General features: G+C 48.4%; 1 protein-coding gene across 2 annotated transcripts in view; it reads right to left on the bottom strand.

Annotated features, from left to right (window-relative positions):
• The window catches only part of KLC1 (kinesin light chain 1), a 52,257-nt gene extending 40,686 nt beyond the window's left edge, over positions 1-11,571 (bottom strand). Inside the window, exon 1 of one of the 2 annotated variants that reach the window (XM_031454405.2) lies at positions 11,317-11,571. The gene's annotated coding sequence lies outside the window, so the exon portion shown is untranslated. Of the gene's footprint in view, positions 1-10,609; positions 10,682-11,316 lie in introns of those variants that run through there. The other variant, XM_064486288.1, reaches the window with a different exon arrangement.
• Positions 11,572-16,521: the final 4,950 nt, after the last annotated feature.

The raw sequence follows: 16,521 nt of genomic DNA, 5'->3' as shown, positions 1-16,521 counted from the left end.
ACCATTAAAAGTAGCAATTATGTTGCTCAAACTGTTCCAGCCCTGACCATGAGAGCTCTTTCGATTACTTCTGTGTCCCCTGCCATGCCCCACCCTTTTGTTTTTCAGGCCCATTTTGTACTCACCCCGCCCCAGCCGTAGAATCAGTCATTAATCCAAGGAGCCTGGTTGGTTTGGGTGAATGGTTTAGAAACCAAAACTGGGCCCAGTGGGTCTTCCTCCCCAAAATTTGTAAACCCAATCTAACCACGAGAAAAACATCAAATACAAATTGAGAATTCTACAAAACTCTGACCAGTACTTCTCAAAACTGTCAAGGTCATCAAAAATAAGGAAAATCTAAGAAACTGTCACAGATCAGGAAAAATGGCAGCTAAAAGCCATGTGACGTGGTGTCCTGGATGGGGTCCTGGACTGAACAAGGACATTAGGGGAAAACTAGTAAAATCCAAATAAAATGTGGAGTCTGGTTAATAATTATGTGCCAGTGCTTGTTTCTACTTGTCACAAATGTCGCACAGCAGCACAGGATATTAATGTTAGGGGCAGCTGAGTGCAGGTGTGCAGGAGCTCTATGCTATCTCTGCAACCTCCATGTAAACCTGTAACTATTCTAAAATAAAAAATTTATTTTTCAAAATCAACAAAGAAATCAAAAAGATACATGTATAACTTTGATAAAAACAAAACCAAAAATATATTAAGAATTGACATCAGCCAAGCATTTTACTTTCTGAGCATTTTCATATGTGTATTGTTTTATAAGAACAAAAAAAGTCTATAAGTAGTTTGGTCAGCTATCACTGTAATTCCTTTTCACAGTGGAGGAGACAGACAGCTGAAGGGATTTAAGCTCACGTTTCCCAGAGAAGGAACAGAATCCAGCTCTCTCCACTCTGCTCAGATGCACCTCTGACTCAGTGACCATGCTGCTGCGCACACGCACACGCACACGCACATGCACACGCACACACACCCTGTGCTTCTGATAGTTCACTAACAAGAAAGCAGAATAATGCCTAAATGGACGGTCTAGGGTTGCAGGCAATGGAACTTCTACAACACTCAAATATAGAAAGAATTTGGCATTTCTGCCACAATAAAAATAGGCCAACCTAACACTGAGGCAAGAATAGAAACACTGAATACAATGAATATTTTATAAGACCAAAAAATTAAAGCAGAACTAGTTAGATTCTAAAGACAAAGATTCAAAGATTACTCTAGATCATACAGACTGAGTTTTTGTCAAGATTATTAATTTTCATGTAATGATCTTGTTTCTCTCTCCACCACCTGATCATTTCATATGTTTATACTCCCTTTGGACCACAGACAATGAGATTACACACACACACAAAATCAAACATCCTACTAATTAGCAAGGAATACAATTTTCAATAACTTGACAAATTTTACCACAAACTTCCCCTTCTCTCAAAAATTTTTAACAAAAGCCAGAGAAGGAAAGAGCATCGTCATCTTGGTCACTTTGCCTCCCCTGGTTTTATTATGTGAGATTCTGCCATGAGGGAGTAAAAAACTCACAGTAAAGAAAGTTTAAAAACAAACAAATAAACAAGCCACGCACTCAAAAGGGAATGTGTGGAATCTGATTAGTGGTGGTGGTGGTTGCCCAACATAGAGAATATACTAAGAAAAAAAAAATCACTCAATTGTACCCTTTAAAATGGCAAATTTTATGTTACATGAATTTCTGTTAGAGCAGGCAGACAGCTAGATATGAGCAGAGAAAGGGGTACACAGACCAAACGGCAGGAACTGGGCAGAAAGGAGGGGCACGGGCCAAATGCAGGGAACCACACATCACGTGAGCAGCAGGGGTCCCTGGGCAGAGAAGGAAAAGCAGGAGCCTTTGGGCTGATAAGGGATCATGCTTTTTGGGGTGACAAGTGGCCTGGAGAAGAACAAAGAAAGATGAGAAAAGGCAGGAATCTCCAGTGTCGGAATGTGACCTTTTGCTCATTATGCCCTCATTTCAATAAAATTAGCCTTGGGGATCAGAAGTAGCCATCAAGCACAGACGCTGTGACACTTCTGATCCAGGCTAAATAAGGACAAAAATCCCTCCTCCCTTTGGGAAGGTGGAGTTGGGATGATAATCAGGGAATACGACCCCAAACCCTTCCCTCCTCAATGAATATTCCGCCCATTCATTATTACACCCTATGTAGCTAAGTTGCCAAAGAAACTCAGGGCAGCTGCTCCCCTGAGCCTGCCCGCTCTCCCCTTGAGAGTATACAATCCACCCTTTAATCAATCTTCACTTTACTTTTTTTAACCACTCTGTCTTGTCTCTGAATTCTTTCTGGGATGGGACAAGAACCTTGAACACTGGTTGTATCTATCGGCAACACATATATCAATTTTTTAAAACAGAAATGTTGGTAGGGGGAAGCATCAGGCCTCCATGCACAGAGTGAGTAATGACCAAGAAAGAAATGTGAGTTATTCTGACATTTCTGGATGTGGAATGAAGTTCCTACAAACAGCGAAGAGTAGCACAGGAAAACGGTAAGATGGAGGGAGAGCACAGAGGTCTTTACCTCGCAAAGAATGGTAGCAGAAAATCACATTTGAGATGTTCTTCCAAGAGCTACCTGAGCTGATCCAGTGGGAAACCCTGGCAGCTGCCCAGGCCACACAGCCCATCCATCTCTGCTCAGACATAAGCTCTGATGAGCACTAGGCATGGGGGTGGAGGGGGTCCTGAAGTGGAGGGAGGGGCAAGGAGAAGCAGACAGGGAGCCTCACTTAGTCTAGAAAACCCAAGCTGTATTCAGAGAAATAAATATTTGGTCTGAAAGTTGGTACCCCTGACCCTGAATTCACATGTTGAAACCTAGCCCCTAAGGTGATGGTACCTGGAGGTGGGGCTTTTGGGAGGTGCTTGAGGGTGGAACCTTGTGAATGGGATTAGTGCTCTTATAAAAGAAACCCCAGGGAGCTCCATAGCCCCTTCCACCAGTGAGGACACAGCAGGGAGACACCACCTATGAAACCACAGCAGGCCCTCGCCAGACACTGAATCTGCCGGCACCATGACCCTGGACTTCCCAGTCTCCAGAACTGTGAGAAATACATTCCTGCTGTTTATAAGTCACCTAGTTTATGGCATTTTATTACAGCAGTCTGAACGAACTAAGACATCCAGTATCTTGGAACTCAAGATTAGTGTGTTGTGGGTTAAATGATACAGGTATTAAACTTTAAAAATTAAATTCCACTCCTGGGTATGTATGTATGTACATATGTATATATGTACATGTATGTGTATGTATGTGTGTGTATATATATATATATATGTATATATATATATATACACACACCCCAAAAAACTGAAAACATGTTTATGTAAAAACTTATATACGAATGGTCCAAAAAAGTAAAATGCTAGACAAAGGTAAACCTTGTACACAAATATTTTGGCACTATTCGTAAGAGTCAAAATGCAGAAATAACCCAAATGTCCACTGACTAAACAATGGGTAAACAAAATGTAGTATATCCATATAGCGGAATATTATTTGGTGATAAAAAGGAACAAAATGTCACCACATGCTACAACACAGACAACACTACTAACTGAACGAAGTCAGACACGAAAGGCCACATGTTGCATAATTCTATTTATACAAAAAGTCCATGGAGACAGAATACTTTCTGTTAGTGTTAGTAGTTGCCAAAGGCTGGAGGGAAGGATGGGGAATGACTGCTAATGGATACAGGGTTTCTTTTGGGGGTGATGAAAATGTTCTGAATCAGATAGTTGCACAACCCTGTAAATTTTCTCATACATGAATCATGTTGCAATAAAATATAACCAGAAATTTTAAAATTAAATGATACAGATCAAAGAAAAACAAAACACAAAACCCCTTTAGCTTTGTTAAGGAGTCAAAGAAAGCTTCATTTCTCAATCTTTTTATCCTATGCTCCCCTTTTGATAAACAACAAAAAAACTCAAACCCTTTTCAATATATTTAGAAATTTCCAAATATACATTATCTACTGCAAAGTAATACAAAGTAACCAATAGTAATATTAGAAATAAAATGTACATACTCTTTGGTTCTGAAATTTCAGAACAAAAATTATACACTGTAGAATCAAAGGGGAGATTACAACTTACTTAAAAAGAGGTGACACAAAACAAAAATTCTTGAATTTCCAGGGATGGTTGGTTTTTGTTTTGGTGGGGACAAGAGAAGGCAAGCAGAGAGGAGGCATGTCACTCCCCAGCTCATATAACAAAGTTAAGGTTCATATTTGAGCAAAATCCAAAAAGCTCTCCTGAAGGGTCTCAATATTTTTCAAACCATGATCTCTTTGGATAAAAGCACAAATGTCACACCCCTACATCGTCTGTATTACAACAGTGAGCGAGTTTGTTTTCTATATGTAACACCATACATTCCAACACATCTGTTCTGTCCAGCTGTCCGTGGCCTACCTTCTCCCCCTTAAGAAGCACTCTATTCTCCTCGGGGAGACATGCTGTGTCAGGAACCTCCCGACCAGAAACACCATCTCAGGGCCATGAGCTGACATAGGCGGCTGGGAGACCCGATGCCAGAGCCTGTCACAGCTACAGAGTGGAAATTTTATTGACTCATCACTTACTACTAGATCCAGGGTATCTCCTCTGATCTAATCTTCATCTAATCTGATCTAACCTTGTCTAATCCTTTTATCTCCTCTTCTAAACTTCGATCACTAGAATAAACTGAATGAATCGATTCTGCTGGCCTAAAAATCAGAAAAATCTATAAAGTGAAATATTTTAAAAATAAAGACTCCATAGTTACAGTATCTATTCTGAATTTGTTTCCATCCCAAAACTGTATAAATCACTGGATAAAACAAAAGCCTGAACCTGCCTCTTGAGTGAGTCTATGGTAGACACCTTGCAGAATTAGAGAAATGAAGGCAATCGCTTGGGTACTTTTCCCCACAGCCCTGCTCAGGAAGTTGACTGAGTGTGGATCTGTTTTAAAATCGGTCACCTCTACGTACAGAGATCCTCTGACTCTGCAATAACCTACCCACTCTACCTGTGGGAAGAATTTTGTAAGAGGGCCCTGATCCCCACCAGCTGGTGAAGTGCCTACCCTGCCCCTGGGCAGGGCTCCAGGCCAGGGCCAGGGAGTGGACTGAGGTCATTTAATTGGCAGTGGGACTGCAGGTCCATCCCTTTGGATGCAAGCTGCAAGCATGAGAAACTACAGGGAAGGGTACTACATGAAAATATAGGTGAATATGCTTTTTCCTAAAACAAGGATGAGCAAGCCCAAATGAGCAGATGTCTCCATTACTAGTCCTCAGCTGAGCAAGAAGAAAGGAAAAACAGCTTTGTGGGACAGTGTGACTAAGAGTACGTAACAGGTGCTGTGGGCGACTGGGGCAAAAGAGTACATACATGGAGAGTATTTCTGTGGTTTAAAAAAACGCATTTTACTTCAAAATGAAAAATGTCAGCAGACTAACATAATACCATAAGACTAAATATATCTGTTTAAGTGCTAATCAGTAATATGTATATGGAATAATTTTCTTTCCTAACTAAGGAAAAGCAAATAAAACATTTTAAAAAATCAATTCTCTTTGGAGAGAAGAAATGGGGAAAGAGACAACTCACTTACACTTTTACATCTTTCTGTATCATGAGTTTTCTGAACAGAGTATACATTTTTAATGATTTAAAAACAGAGAAGACAACAGATAGCAGGAATCATTCAAAAAAACTGATAAAGTGGACTTCAAAATTTTAAACTACTGATTATTAAAAGGCACAGCCAAAAAAAAAAAATTTAAGCCCCAGATTGGGAAACAATATTCCCAACATATGACAGAAGACATGAACTCAAATACATAAAGAACTCCTACAATCAATAATAAAGAGACAATCCAATTTTTTAAGTGGGCAGAAGACTTAACAGACACTTCAGAAGAGGCCAATAAGCACATAAGCTCTCCTCACCATTAGCCATCAGGGAAATGCTCACTGAACCCACAACAAGAGGCCCCTACACAGCAGCAGCGACGATGCAGACAGACAACACCGGAAGCTGGAGAGGGTATGAGCAACTGAACACTGGTAGCAGTGTAGAACGCACAGCCACTTTGGAAAACTGGCAGTGTCTTTAACAGTCAATCCTACAACTACCCTACGAGCGATTCCACTCCTAGGTGTTTACACAGAAGAAATGAAAATGTACGTCCACACAGCCTCGTACAAGAATGAGTGTCCCCCACCCCAGATGTGCATCAGGAGAATGACTAGATGGTGGTGGAGTCACACAAGAACACTACTCAAGAATAGAAAGGAACAAACCACTGACACACACTGTTTGCATGTGCTGAATTTTAAATGGTTATGCCGAGTTAAAGAAGCTGGATGCAAAAAAAAAATTATTTTATATTTAAAATAATCTCATTTATATGAAATTCTACAACAGACAGAAAGAAGTAACCCATAGTTATAGAAATCAGTATTGCTGGTGGGGAGAGTACATGCCACCTCTGGGAGCTAAGAGAGCCCCCAGCTGACAGCCAGCCAGCAAAAAAAACAGGACATCAGTCCTAAAACCAAAAGAACTGAATTCTGCCACAACCACACAAGCTTGCAAGAGCACCCAGAGCTCTGGAAGAGAACTACAGCCCAACACACAACTGCAGCCTCCAGCCCTGAGCAGAGGACCCAGCCAGGCCATGCCTGCATCCCTCACCCACGGAAACTGTGAAGTAACAACTGGTATTGTTTTAAGCCACTAGATTTGCAGTAATTTATTATACGGTAAATAGAAAACTAACATAAATGTCACACAAAAAAAGCTTTGGAACGTAATGATACTTTAGTAAAAAAAATAGAAATTATGGATGAATCCTGAGGACATTATGCCAAGTGAAATAAGCCAGCCACAAAAAGACAAATGCTGTATGATTCCAGTTACACGAGGTATCTACAGAAGTTAAATTCATAGAAACAGTGACAGAGGGTACAGCTCAAGTGGTAGAGCGCATGTTTAGCATGCACAAGGTCCTGGGTTCATTTCCCAGTACCTCCTCCAAACATAAATAAATAAACCCAACCCCCCCCCAATAAATAAATAAATTCACAGAAAACAGGAAACAGAATGGGGCTTGCCAGGGGCCAAGGGGAGGGTGGGAACTGAAGAGTTATTTAATAGGTACAGTGTTTTAGTTTTGGAAGATGAAAAACTTCTAGAGATCTATTGCACAACAATGTAAATATATTTGAAACTATTGAATTGTACATTTAAAAATGGTTAAGATGGTAAATTTGGGGCTTTTTTAACCACAATTTAAAAAGAATAGAAATTAACATATTTCCCCTCTGTTTGGTCGATAATACAAATCATTTTTTTTTAAATTTATGTGGGGAGAGGGAGGTAATCACATCATTTATTCATTCATTAAATGGAGGCACTGGGGATTGAACACAGGACCTCATGCATGCTAAGCATGTGCTCTACCCCTGAGCTATACCCTCCCCCAATAATACAAATCGTGTTTAAATGGACAGAATAAGTGAATTTAAAACACACCACCTACTCACCCTAAGAACAAAGAATCAACTTTCCCCATGTAGCCTATGCCAGCCTCTGTGAAGAACACAAATGCCACAAACCAATATGGTGACTGAGACACTACACACTAGAACAACCCCAAGGAGTGACCATGACCGTCCTGCAGCACGTGGGCTTTTGAGATAGAAGAGTCTGGCAAGGGTTTCCCAGGTGAAGGCAGCTGGAGAACTGAGCTTGGCATTAACGTGATTCATGACAGCAAGGTGGTTCAAAGCTAGAAACATGCAAGCAAAAAGACGAGTTAGAAGCCTGACTCCACAGCCATATTCTTCTGGTACAGAGCTTGCCCTCCTAATTCTCAATTTCCTCAGCAGTAGAATGGCGGTGATTACCGCACCAATTTTATCTGGTACAGTGCTAAATTCACCATTATAATTCATTTTTGATGTAAGAGTATATTAACCAGGAGGCTACAGGGCAGAATGACACAAGGATGACGTGGGAGAAAAAATGCAGGTCATCTCTGAATTAGCCCTCCTGCCTTAGAAGGTAATATTTTCAAGAAAAGCTTAAAAGGTCACTAATGACCTGCCAGAAGCCAAATTCAACAGATTTTTCTGTCCCAATCTTCCTTCAGCTCTCAGCCAACTTGATACTGCCCTCCTCCTATTCCTTGTGTCCCAGGGCACTCCTCCCACCCTGAGGGCCACTCCCCAGGCCTCCACCAAAGTGTCAGAAGCTCTCTTGGAGAGGTCATTATGAACAAGGCCACTGGCTTTCCACACAGGCTGAGGTCTCTCAAATCTTTATCTCCAGCCCAAGTCTTTGTCTTGAGCTCCAGGCCTGAATCTCCAACTGCCCACTAATCCACTTGACCACCACACAAGCATTTTGGACTTAATCTAACCAAACCCAAGCTCACCATCTTCTCCCATTTCCCCATCTTGGTGGGTGTCACCTGCCAGTGAGTCACCCAAGTTAGAGACAAGGAAGCAATTCCAGATGCATTCCTTCAGTAAACATTGAAGTGCTTATTATGTGCCAAGCACTGACACTGAACACAACAGACAGAAAATCTCCGCCCTGCCCTTGCGGAGACCCTGAATGCAACTACATAAGAAAGTAATTAAGTAATGCAGTATTGCAGGTAGTGAGAAGTGTTAAGGAGCGCCAGGGGCAGCAAGGACACACTGATACCCAGGAAAGCAGGCTCAGGATCTACTTGGGTGTACCTGAATGAGGGCGTGAGTAGGAAGAGGGGAAAGATGGGGTAGGGGTGCTCACAGGACATGGGCAAAAACTTTAGCAGAGGAGTGACAGGATCCAACTTAACACTGCAGTAGTTGGCGCAGATTTTGAACGCTGCCTACAGCCTCCGCCTGCAGCCCCACCTTCCCCCAGTCTATTCAGTCCCAAGTCAGGGCCATACTAACCCTTCCATCCCTCTCCAATTCACCTGTTCCTCTGGCAACTGCCCTGACTCAGCTCTCAGTCCTCACTTGGGGTTAATGGCTTCCTAACCAGTCTCTCTCAGCTCAAAGCACCTGCCACACTAGGCATCTATGCTCTTCCTAAGATGCCACCTCACTTCTTAGAATCCTCCTGTCCCCCTTCCTACCTTTAGGGTGAAAGCAAACCCCTGGACGCGCTGTACAAAGCCTTTCCACGTCTCCCCTTCCCAACTCCACAGCACCACCTCAGGGCTTCTGTCCTCTAGAACCACCACTCCCAGTCCCACCCCAAGTCTTCAAGTCTCACAGCCAGAATAATCTCCTCAGAGCACTCAGCACAGTATTTAACCTGACCAGTGGTCCTTGAGGAAAGTGACTACCCGGCATCCACAGCACCTGCCATTCAGCTGGTTCTCAGCAGACATTTAAGACCTTGCTTTCCTGTTCTAAACAGGCTAATCATTTTTATTCCATGCCCTGAAATTAACACTTCAAGCTTTCCTGTACTTCTGCTTAGGATGTTACTGATCACTTCTTTGTTATACAAAGTTCTAGTTTCTTATCATATTCCATTATGTTTCCAGGTTATACAAATCCTATGTTTTATTCAACTTTTGACTTTTCTGTTTCTAGTTTTCTTTTCATACAATTATGTTTTAAGACAGTTTATAACCCCATACGGAAAGCTACACACTGACATCTGTTTTTCAACATTATGAAACATATTTAAGAAGGTCTAACTTTTTTAAAAGAATATGTGATTTAAGGTAACAGCAGATGAGTTTTTACTTACCATAAAGTATTTAGAATACTGTGTGCCCCTCCCCAGCAGCACATCCTTGCTCCTTGCTGGCAATAATCACTGTACTGATTCCCATCCACGTCTTTCTTCCTTTATTACACTGTTTACAGTATTTTTAGAAGACACTGCCAAGCGAGGTGAAGGAGCCAGGCTGCAGTGAGGTTACCACCCTAGGCTGTCCACACCCCTCAGTAACACCACAGGGCTGCCAGGCTCCACTGCAACATGAGGTTGCATTCTTTGACGACTTGGAGAAACTGGCTCTTAAGAGACCTTACCCTCCCACATATAATCCCACACAATCTGAGATTTTTAATATTTAGTATCATTGTACTCTTAGATATACTTAGGAAACAGAACAATGAATCAAATTTCCCACCTTAGCTAAGGCTTGCTGCCATTCCCTAAAATAAATACATCCAGAACTGTAATAAGATTATGAGATTTAAGGAGGTTGCTCCAATTTCTAACAGGTTTTTCACTGAGTTATTATAATATATTCTGAGCTAAGGATTCTGATCAATGGCTTAGTCATGCTGTACAAAAAAAAAAAAAGCCTTGAAATTTAATGCAAAGAATCAGAGAAACCAACTGCTCTTCCACATAACAGTTTAAGTGGTGTGTCAGAAATTTTGCTATTCTCACACTTTTTTAAAAAACATTTTTTTCAAGTCCTCCTTATTAAACGCTCGTGTTAAACTCTAAATATGCTGTTTAAATAACGAAACAGTACAAGGCAGCAACAATACAAAAACTGTAACACAAAATTATCTAGATCTACAAACCTTAAATTATAAAACCATCCAATCCACCAGGCATTAATTTAACTTCTTTAATGCTGTATTTTAATTCTGGGGGGAAAGAGGTGCACCAAATTTGACAACCGAGTGAGTATTCCAGAACGGGGATGCTGCAAGTTCAGCGAGAGCACCTCCGGCCTCGGTGAACACTGTCGAGGAGACAGGGTTCCGCGTCTGGCTATGAAAAGAAAGGGGCCGCGAAGCAGGCGAGGAGAGCCGGCCTGTGGCAGGGACCCCGCACGCCTCCCACCCGCCTAGCCGCCGGTCGCCCGCGAGCATGACAGGCGCGTCCGCCCAGGGCGGTGCCGCCGGAGAGGGCGGGGGCCGGAAGGAAGAGGGAGGATTCGGACAAAGCGAGCCGGGCCGGCCGCCCCCTCCCCGCGCGACGCGCTCCCGGGGGCGGACACGTCCCCCGGCTGGCGGCTCCGGGGCCACAGCTGTTCCCGGGAGCGGCCGCCCCCGCCCGCAGCAGGGCCGGGCCGGGGGTGCGGGGCGGCGGTGAGATGGAGACGCGAAGGGGGCCCGAGCCTGGAGCGGACGTGATGGGGAGGGCGCCAGGGACGGAAGGAACAGACCCGGCTAAAGCCCGAGGACCGCGTCCCTGGAAGGGGCCCTGCGGGGCTCGGGAGGGACCCGGGGGCGGGAAGGGGACGCGGGTGAGGCCGGAGGACCCGGGCCCGCAGCGGACTCACCGTGCTGCTCCCGTGGGGCCGCGCGCTCGCGCTGTCAGCACCGGAGGCCGCGGGCGCGTGCGCGGAGCAGGACCACCGGGGCCGCCGCTTCGGCCGCCTCAGGCGCGGCGCCGCAGTCACGAGCGAGGAGCGCCGGCGCGGCCGCCCTGCAGCATCCTCGGTCGCCCGCGCGCGCTGTCCCCCGCGGCTCCTCCTAGCAGCCGCCGCCCCGCGCCCTGCCGGCTCCGGCTCTGCCGCTCCCGCCGCCGAAAATGGCGTCTCCGCGTCCCTCCCCCGACTCGGCGCTCCCGCCCCACAATGCCGCGCGCTGCCGTGACGTCACCCGGCCCCACCGCCGGGGGCGGGGCGGCCCGGGACAGCCAGGAGCCTGGGAACGCCGCCCCGCGGAGCCTTCGCGCGCTGGGCGAGCTGCGGACGGCCGAGCCGGCCTCCCAGACGGGGACGTGGCCCCGTGCCGGCCGCCGCGGGCCATGCTGGGGGCGGGGTGAGGCCCCTCTGAAGGCGGCCGCGGCGACCACCGAGCGCCTGGCGGCTGCCCTTCCCCACAGGCAGGGCCAGAAAGTGGCCTGAGGGTCAGCACCGCGTCCCCGGCCCGGGTCGCGGCCGTCTCCTGCTCTCGCATCAGGAATAATGTCTACAGTGTGCAAACCCTGTCTTCATGTGTTTTATGTGCTCGTTTAAATCTTTCCAGAAACCGCGAGGGGGCTTTCACCAGCCCTTCCAAAGGAAAGGGTCCGGAGGGGCTAGGCTAAGCCGGGAGGCCTCTCCTTTCTCCAGGAAGAATCTGCAGGCTTTGGTCCAGGCCTTGGTCCGCGAACGTCCGCGCTCCTGGACATTGGCTCCCCAAGAATCAGAGCTAAGGGGACCTTCCGAGCCCTCCCCTCAGCCACAAAGACCTCACAGGAGCTGCGCCCCAGACTCATGGGAGGGATGGGGATGCATAACCCCTTCTGCCTGCCAAGAGCAGAGGTGCCACCCACGCTGTCGCACCCCACCACCGGCAGCCATCACCAGTGCAGGCCCCTGGCTGCAGTGCCACGACCTCCAGCCCCAGCCTGAAGGGCAGTCCTTCCAGGTCAGAGAGCGCTGCTGGGCCTCACCCTGCCGCATCGCCAGCTCTGCAGGCCTGACTCAGCAGCCAGCCCGAAGGATGCATGCTGATTCAGTGGGCCAGGCTCAGCTTTCTTTGCCTGCCACCAGCTTGCAAGAACAAGCCCCTCATCCCACCTTCCCCCCAGATGCCTGCAGATGTTCCAAGTGGCGTTATGAACCGGGAGGGGTTCCGGTGCCAGCCCCCCACCCCCACTTGCCTTCTAACTGCTGTGCTTTTCAGATGTTATCACCCCAGCACCAGCAGCCCTTTTAACCCTTCAATTACTGTCAACAGGAAGTAAATGCTCCTAGATTTTCACAGAGGTCCAGTTACTTTGCGTTCATTTATAAATCCAAACGAGCTAAAAGTGAGGGAGCTCCTGCGGTGACACAGCAGTCACTGGGCCCAGAGGGAGACTATTTATCAGATTCAAACAACCCTCTACACTCCCTTAGTGATTCAGCCCCAGTGCAGCTTGGACATCAACCACCTTGGGGCTGGGCACCTGGGCGCAGCAGGGCAGCTGTAACCAAAATGTGCTGGAGAGCGGAGTGGGGTGAGTGAGGCTCCCTTCTCTGTCCTTGACTCGGCTCAGTGACTGTTCCTTCCACTCACCCATCACACAAGCAAGTGTAAAACCTCAGATGCTTATGCTCCCCCGACGGGCGGTCAAGATTCTACTACTTTAATAGTGCTGTCGTCCATCCCCTCTGCACCCCCACTCTGCCACTCTGCTCAGACCCTATTATTTCGTTCTTTTATTCTCTCAACAAATAGTTGTGGAGCTGCCGCGGTCACCACGATAGGAGCGGGGATTTGTAGGCAAAAAGGATAGACAGGACCCCAGATCTCGCTCTCGTGCAGCTAGCCAGAGAATCAGAGTAAGATGACGCGACCAGCAGAGGCAGGCAAGTGAGCTGAGCCGGAAACAATAGGAGGGAGCCAACAGCGCAAAGCCCAGGGAGGAGGGGGGCTGTGGGGGCGGTGTCTGGGGAGGGGCGGCTGGCGAGGGGCGGGGGCACTCCAGGCAAAAGACCAAAGTCCTCAGGCAGGAATGAATCTGAAGTGTTGAGGAGAGGAGAGAAAAGGCCATCAGTCACCCGCTGCATCCGCGGACCCTCCAGAATTTGACCCGGCCCTTCCCTCCTGGACACACTGTCGCTCTCAGGGCGGTGCCCGTCCTCGACAGGGTCTCCCACTGAGGCCAACAAGCGTCTGTTCTCTCTGAGAAGCCCTGAGCTCCCTTGGTCTCTTCAGTCCTCTGATTCCCACAGTAACTCCCGAGAGAAGCATGGCCATTCCCGTTTGACAGATGTTGCTGCTGAGGCTCCACAAGGTCTCAGGTTTGCTGTCTGCTTCCCGGAAAGAGATTAACAGCTTTAGGAAACCCTCAGTCTCCCAGTGCAGGCACTAGCAGAGCCAGGAGTTGATGCCTTTGTGTGCAGAAGCCTCAGCACGGCTACTTAGGGGCAGCAAACCCATTATCTGTCCTTCCCCACAAACCTAGAGGACAGGGCCCCAGGTGGCAAACGTGTGTTCGCACAGGACCCGGTGCCCTCGAGGGTCCCTTTGGCCAATGGCCTGCTGGGCCAGCCAGGGGCCTGGAGGGGCCTGAGGGGCAGCACCTTGGGTCCTTTGGCTAGGGCTGGTCCTGCACCCCACCCCATAGGGCAGGACTAGAGGTTCCTCCAGCAGACATGAGAAAAGCGAGCCTCCTTCTTTGCTCCCTTCTCAGTGCTCCTCTGTTCTGGAAAGGCAGCCTGTGCAGCGTGACCCACATCCTCCTTCTCTCTGCCTGCCTCTGTCTCTCCATCTGCCTGCTTTTCCCAAATGTAGGTGCTGTGTACTCTCCTCTGCCCTCATCCATGTCTGTCACCTTCCCACCTCCAACCCTTTCTCTCCCCTGCCCCAAAGCCTAAGAGATCACCAGGCAGCCTCTAGATGGAAACAGGCTGGGGCCAGGGTGCAGATTTGAAGGCAGCACTCAAGGCCCGCGTGCAGCTGTGGCTGAGGTCCCTGGTCAAGGAGGAATGGAAACACCACAGGCCATGCCGACCTCCTGCAGTTTCCAGGCACCTGGGCATCGGAGATAAGCCAGGAGCTTGGTCCATGTTCATTCCACTCCCAGTGTTTGTTAAGAACCCCTAGTGTCGGGTGGAGGCTGGGCTGGAGGACAAGGAGCCTCAGCTCTGGTGAGCCGACAACATGCGGAGCTGAGACAGGAGGCTGGGTCAGGTGCTGAGGAGGATCCTCAGGGAACAGGGGACTCCATGGAAGAGAGACTTTGATGTGGCAGATGGGTAGGATCCAGCGGATGATGGTCCAAGAGGAGGAAATGCAGGAAGAAAAAGCTCAGTGCCCAACAAGACACACAGTCATCTGTCTCAGATGGAGGATGGGGCTGGGGCCGGACTTTATCACAGTTTTAAAGCAGTCACCTTTTTATTACAAATGTCTGTGGATGTCTGTGTCCAGGGGCAGCCCTTTGCAGGGGACTGAGATACTGGGATTTCCCTTTGATCCTGAGGGGTCTGCTGTCCAGCGAGTGGGCAGCCCTGGTCCATGAGTGCCTTAAGACGGAGGGAGGGAGGGAGGGAGGGCCAGAGGAGGAATGGGAGGAGGCCTCCCCCTGGTAGCAGGGAGGGGCCGGAAAGAGATGCTTTGGTGGGCGTCCTCGGCTCGGAAGGGGCGACCTGTTCCGGTCCGCCGGGCCAGACAGGGGCCCGCGCACCCGCAGAGGGACAGGGACAGGGGAGGGTAAACACAAGCCCTGTGGCCAGTACCCCCAACTCCCCGCCGGCCCCCTCTGCGCGCCGCCCACCTCGTCCCGTGACCGACCGCAGCCCAGGCTCGCACCCCTCCGCAGCCCATCTCCACCCCATCTCCACCCCACCCAATCCCCTAGCCTGGGCGTCTAGCCCAGGCTGCGCACCGCCCCGGAGTCTGGGACCTAGGAGCCTGGGCACCGCCCCCCCGACCCCCGCCCGCCCAGCTAGTGCACCACCCTCCAGCCGCCCCTACGCCAGTCTAGGCCCCGCCCCCACTCTGGGCCCCGCCCCCCAGTTTGGGTACCGCCCCCTAGTCTGGGATGGAGGAGCCAGGGCACCATCAGGTCCGCGACAGGCTTGGGAACGAGTGGCCAGGGCACCCACCAGGAGGGGTAGCTCAGCATCCAGACCGGAGCGGGAACGACTCGGCCTCCTGCCTTGCTCTCCGCGGCAGGTCACACCCTCTTTGGTGTCTAGCTTCAATTTTGAAAATGGTATTTATCAGATTTCCAGGTGCTTTTCCTTTAACGAGCTCGAGGTCCTGGCATTAAGCTCCAGGAACTGCTTTCTCTGACAAAAGGGGAAAAAGCGCAGCACTTGGTGGTGGGAGGAGTGGGCAAGAAGGGAGCGCGGGTGGCTGGACGGAGAAGCCCAGCCCGCCACCCTAAGCCTCTCTCTCCCATCTTTCTCTGATGAAGAGGAATTGAAGCCCGGGTCCTGCGGGGGGAAGTCTGACTCCCGCAAGAGTGCCAGGGCCCCCAGCATTCCTGAATGCTGAGTGCAGTGCATTGTTTTTAGGGCAAACTCACACAACATAAAATACACACATCTTAAGGAGACCATTTGATGCGTTCTGATAAATGCTCAAATCTGCATAACTGAAAAGCCCCATCAGCACACAGAATGTTCCCATCACCCCACGAAATTCCATGTGTCCCTTTGTCAGAGCAGACGGACAGACATGAGAAGGAAGGCATCGGCCACGTGGCAAGAAACTGCACATCTTGAGATGACAAGGGGGCCTAGGGGCCAACAAAACCAGGAAAAACAAGCCCAAACCTCTCCCTCCTCAATGAATATTCCGCCCAGTCATTTTCACACCCCATATAACCAGCTTGCCAAAGGAGCTCTGGGCAGCTGCTCACCTGAGCCTGCCTGCCCTCCCTCCTGATCTCAAGCAACCCTAAAGCCACTGCTGTTTCCTTTTGTTTTTTTCTTTTTTTAATTGAAGTATAGTCAATTTACAATGTGTCCATTTCTGGTGTACAGCATAATGTTTCACTCACACAAATACATACACATATTCCTTTTCATATTCTTTTTCATTATAGGTTACTACAAGAT

The sequence above is a fragment of the Camelus dromedarius genome, chromosome 5 (genome assembly GCF_036321535.1).
Source record: "Camelus dromedarius isolate mCamDro1 chromosome 5, mCamDro1.pat, whole genome shotgun sequence".
NCBI lineage: Eukaryota > Metazoa > Chordata > Mammalia > Artiodactyla > Camelidae > Camelus > Camelus dromedarius.
Note: the sequence above shows the minus strand (reverse complement) of the source record. Positions and strands in the feature narration are given on the sequence as shown.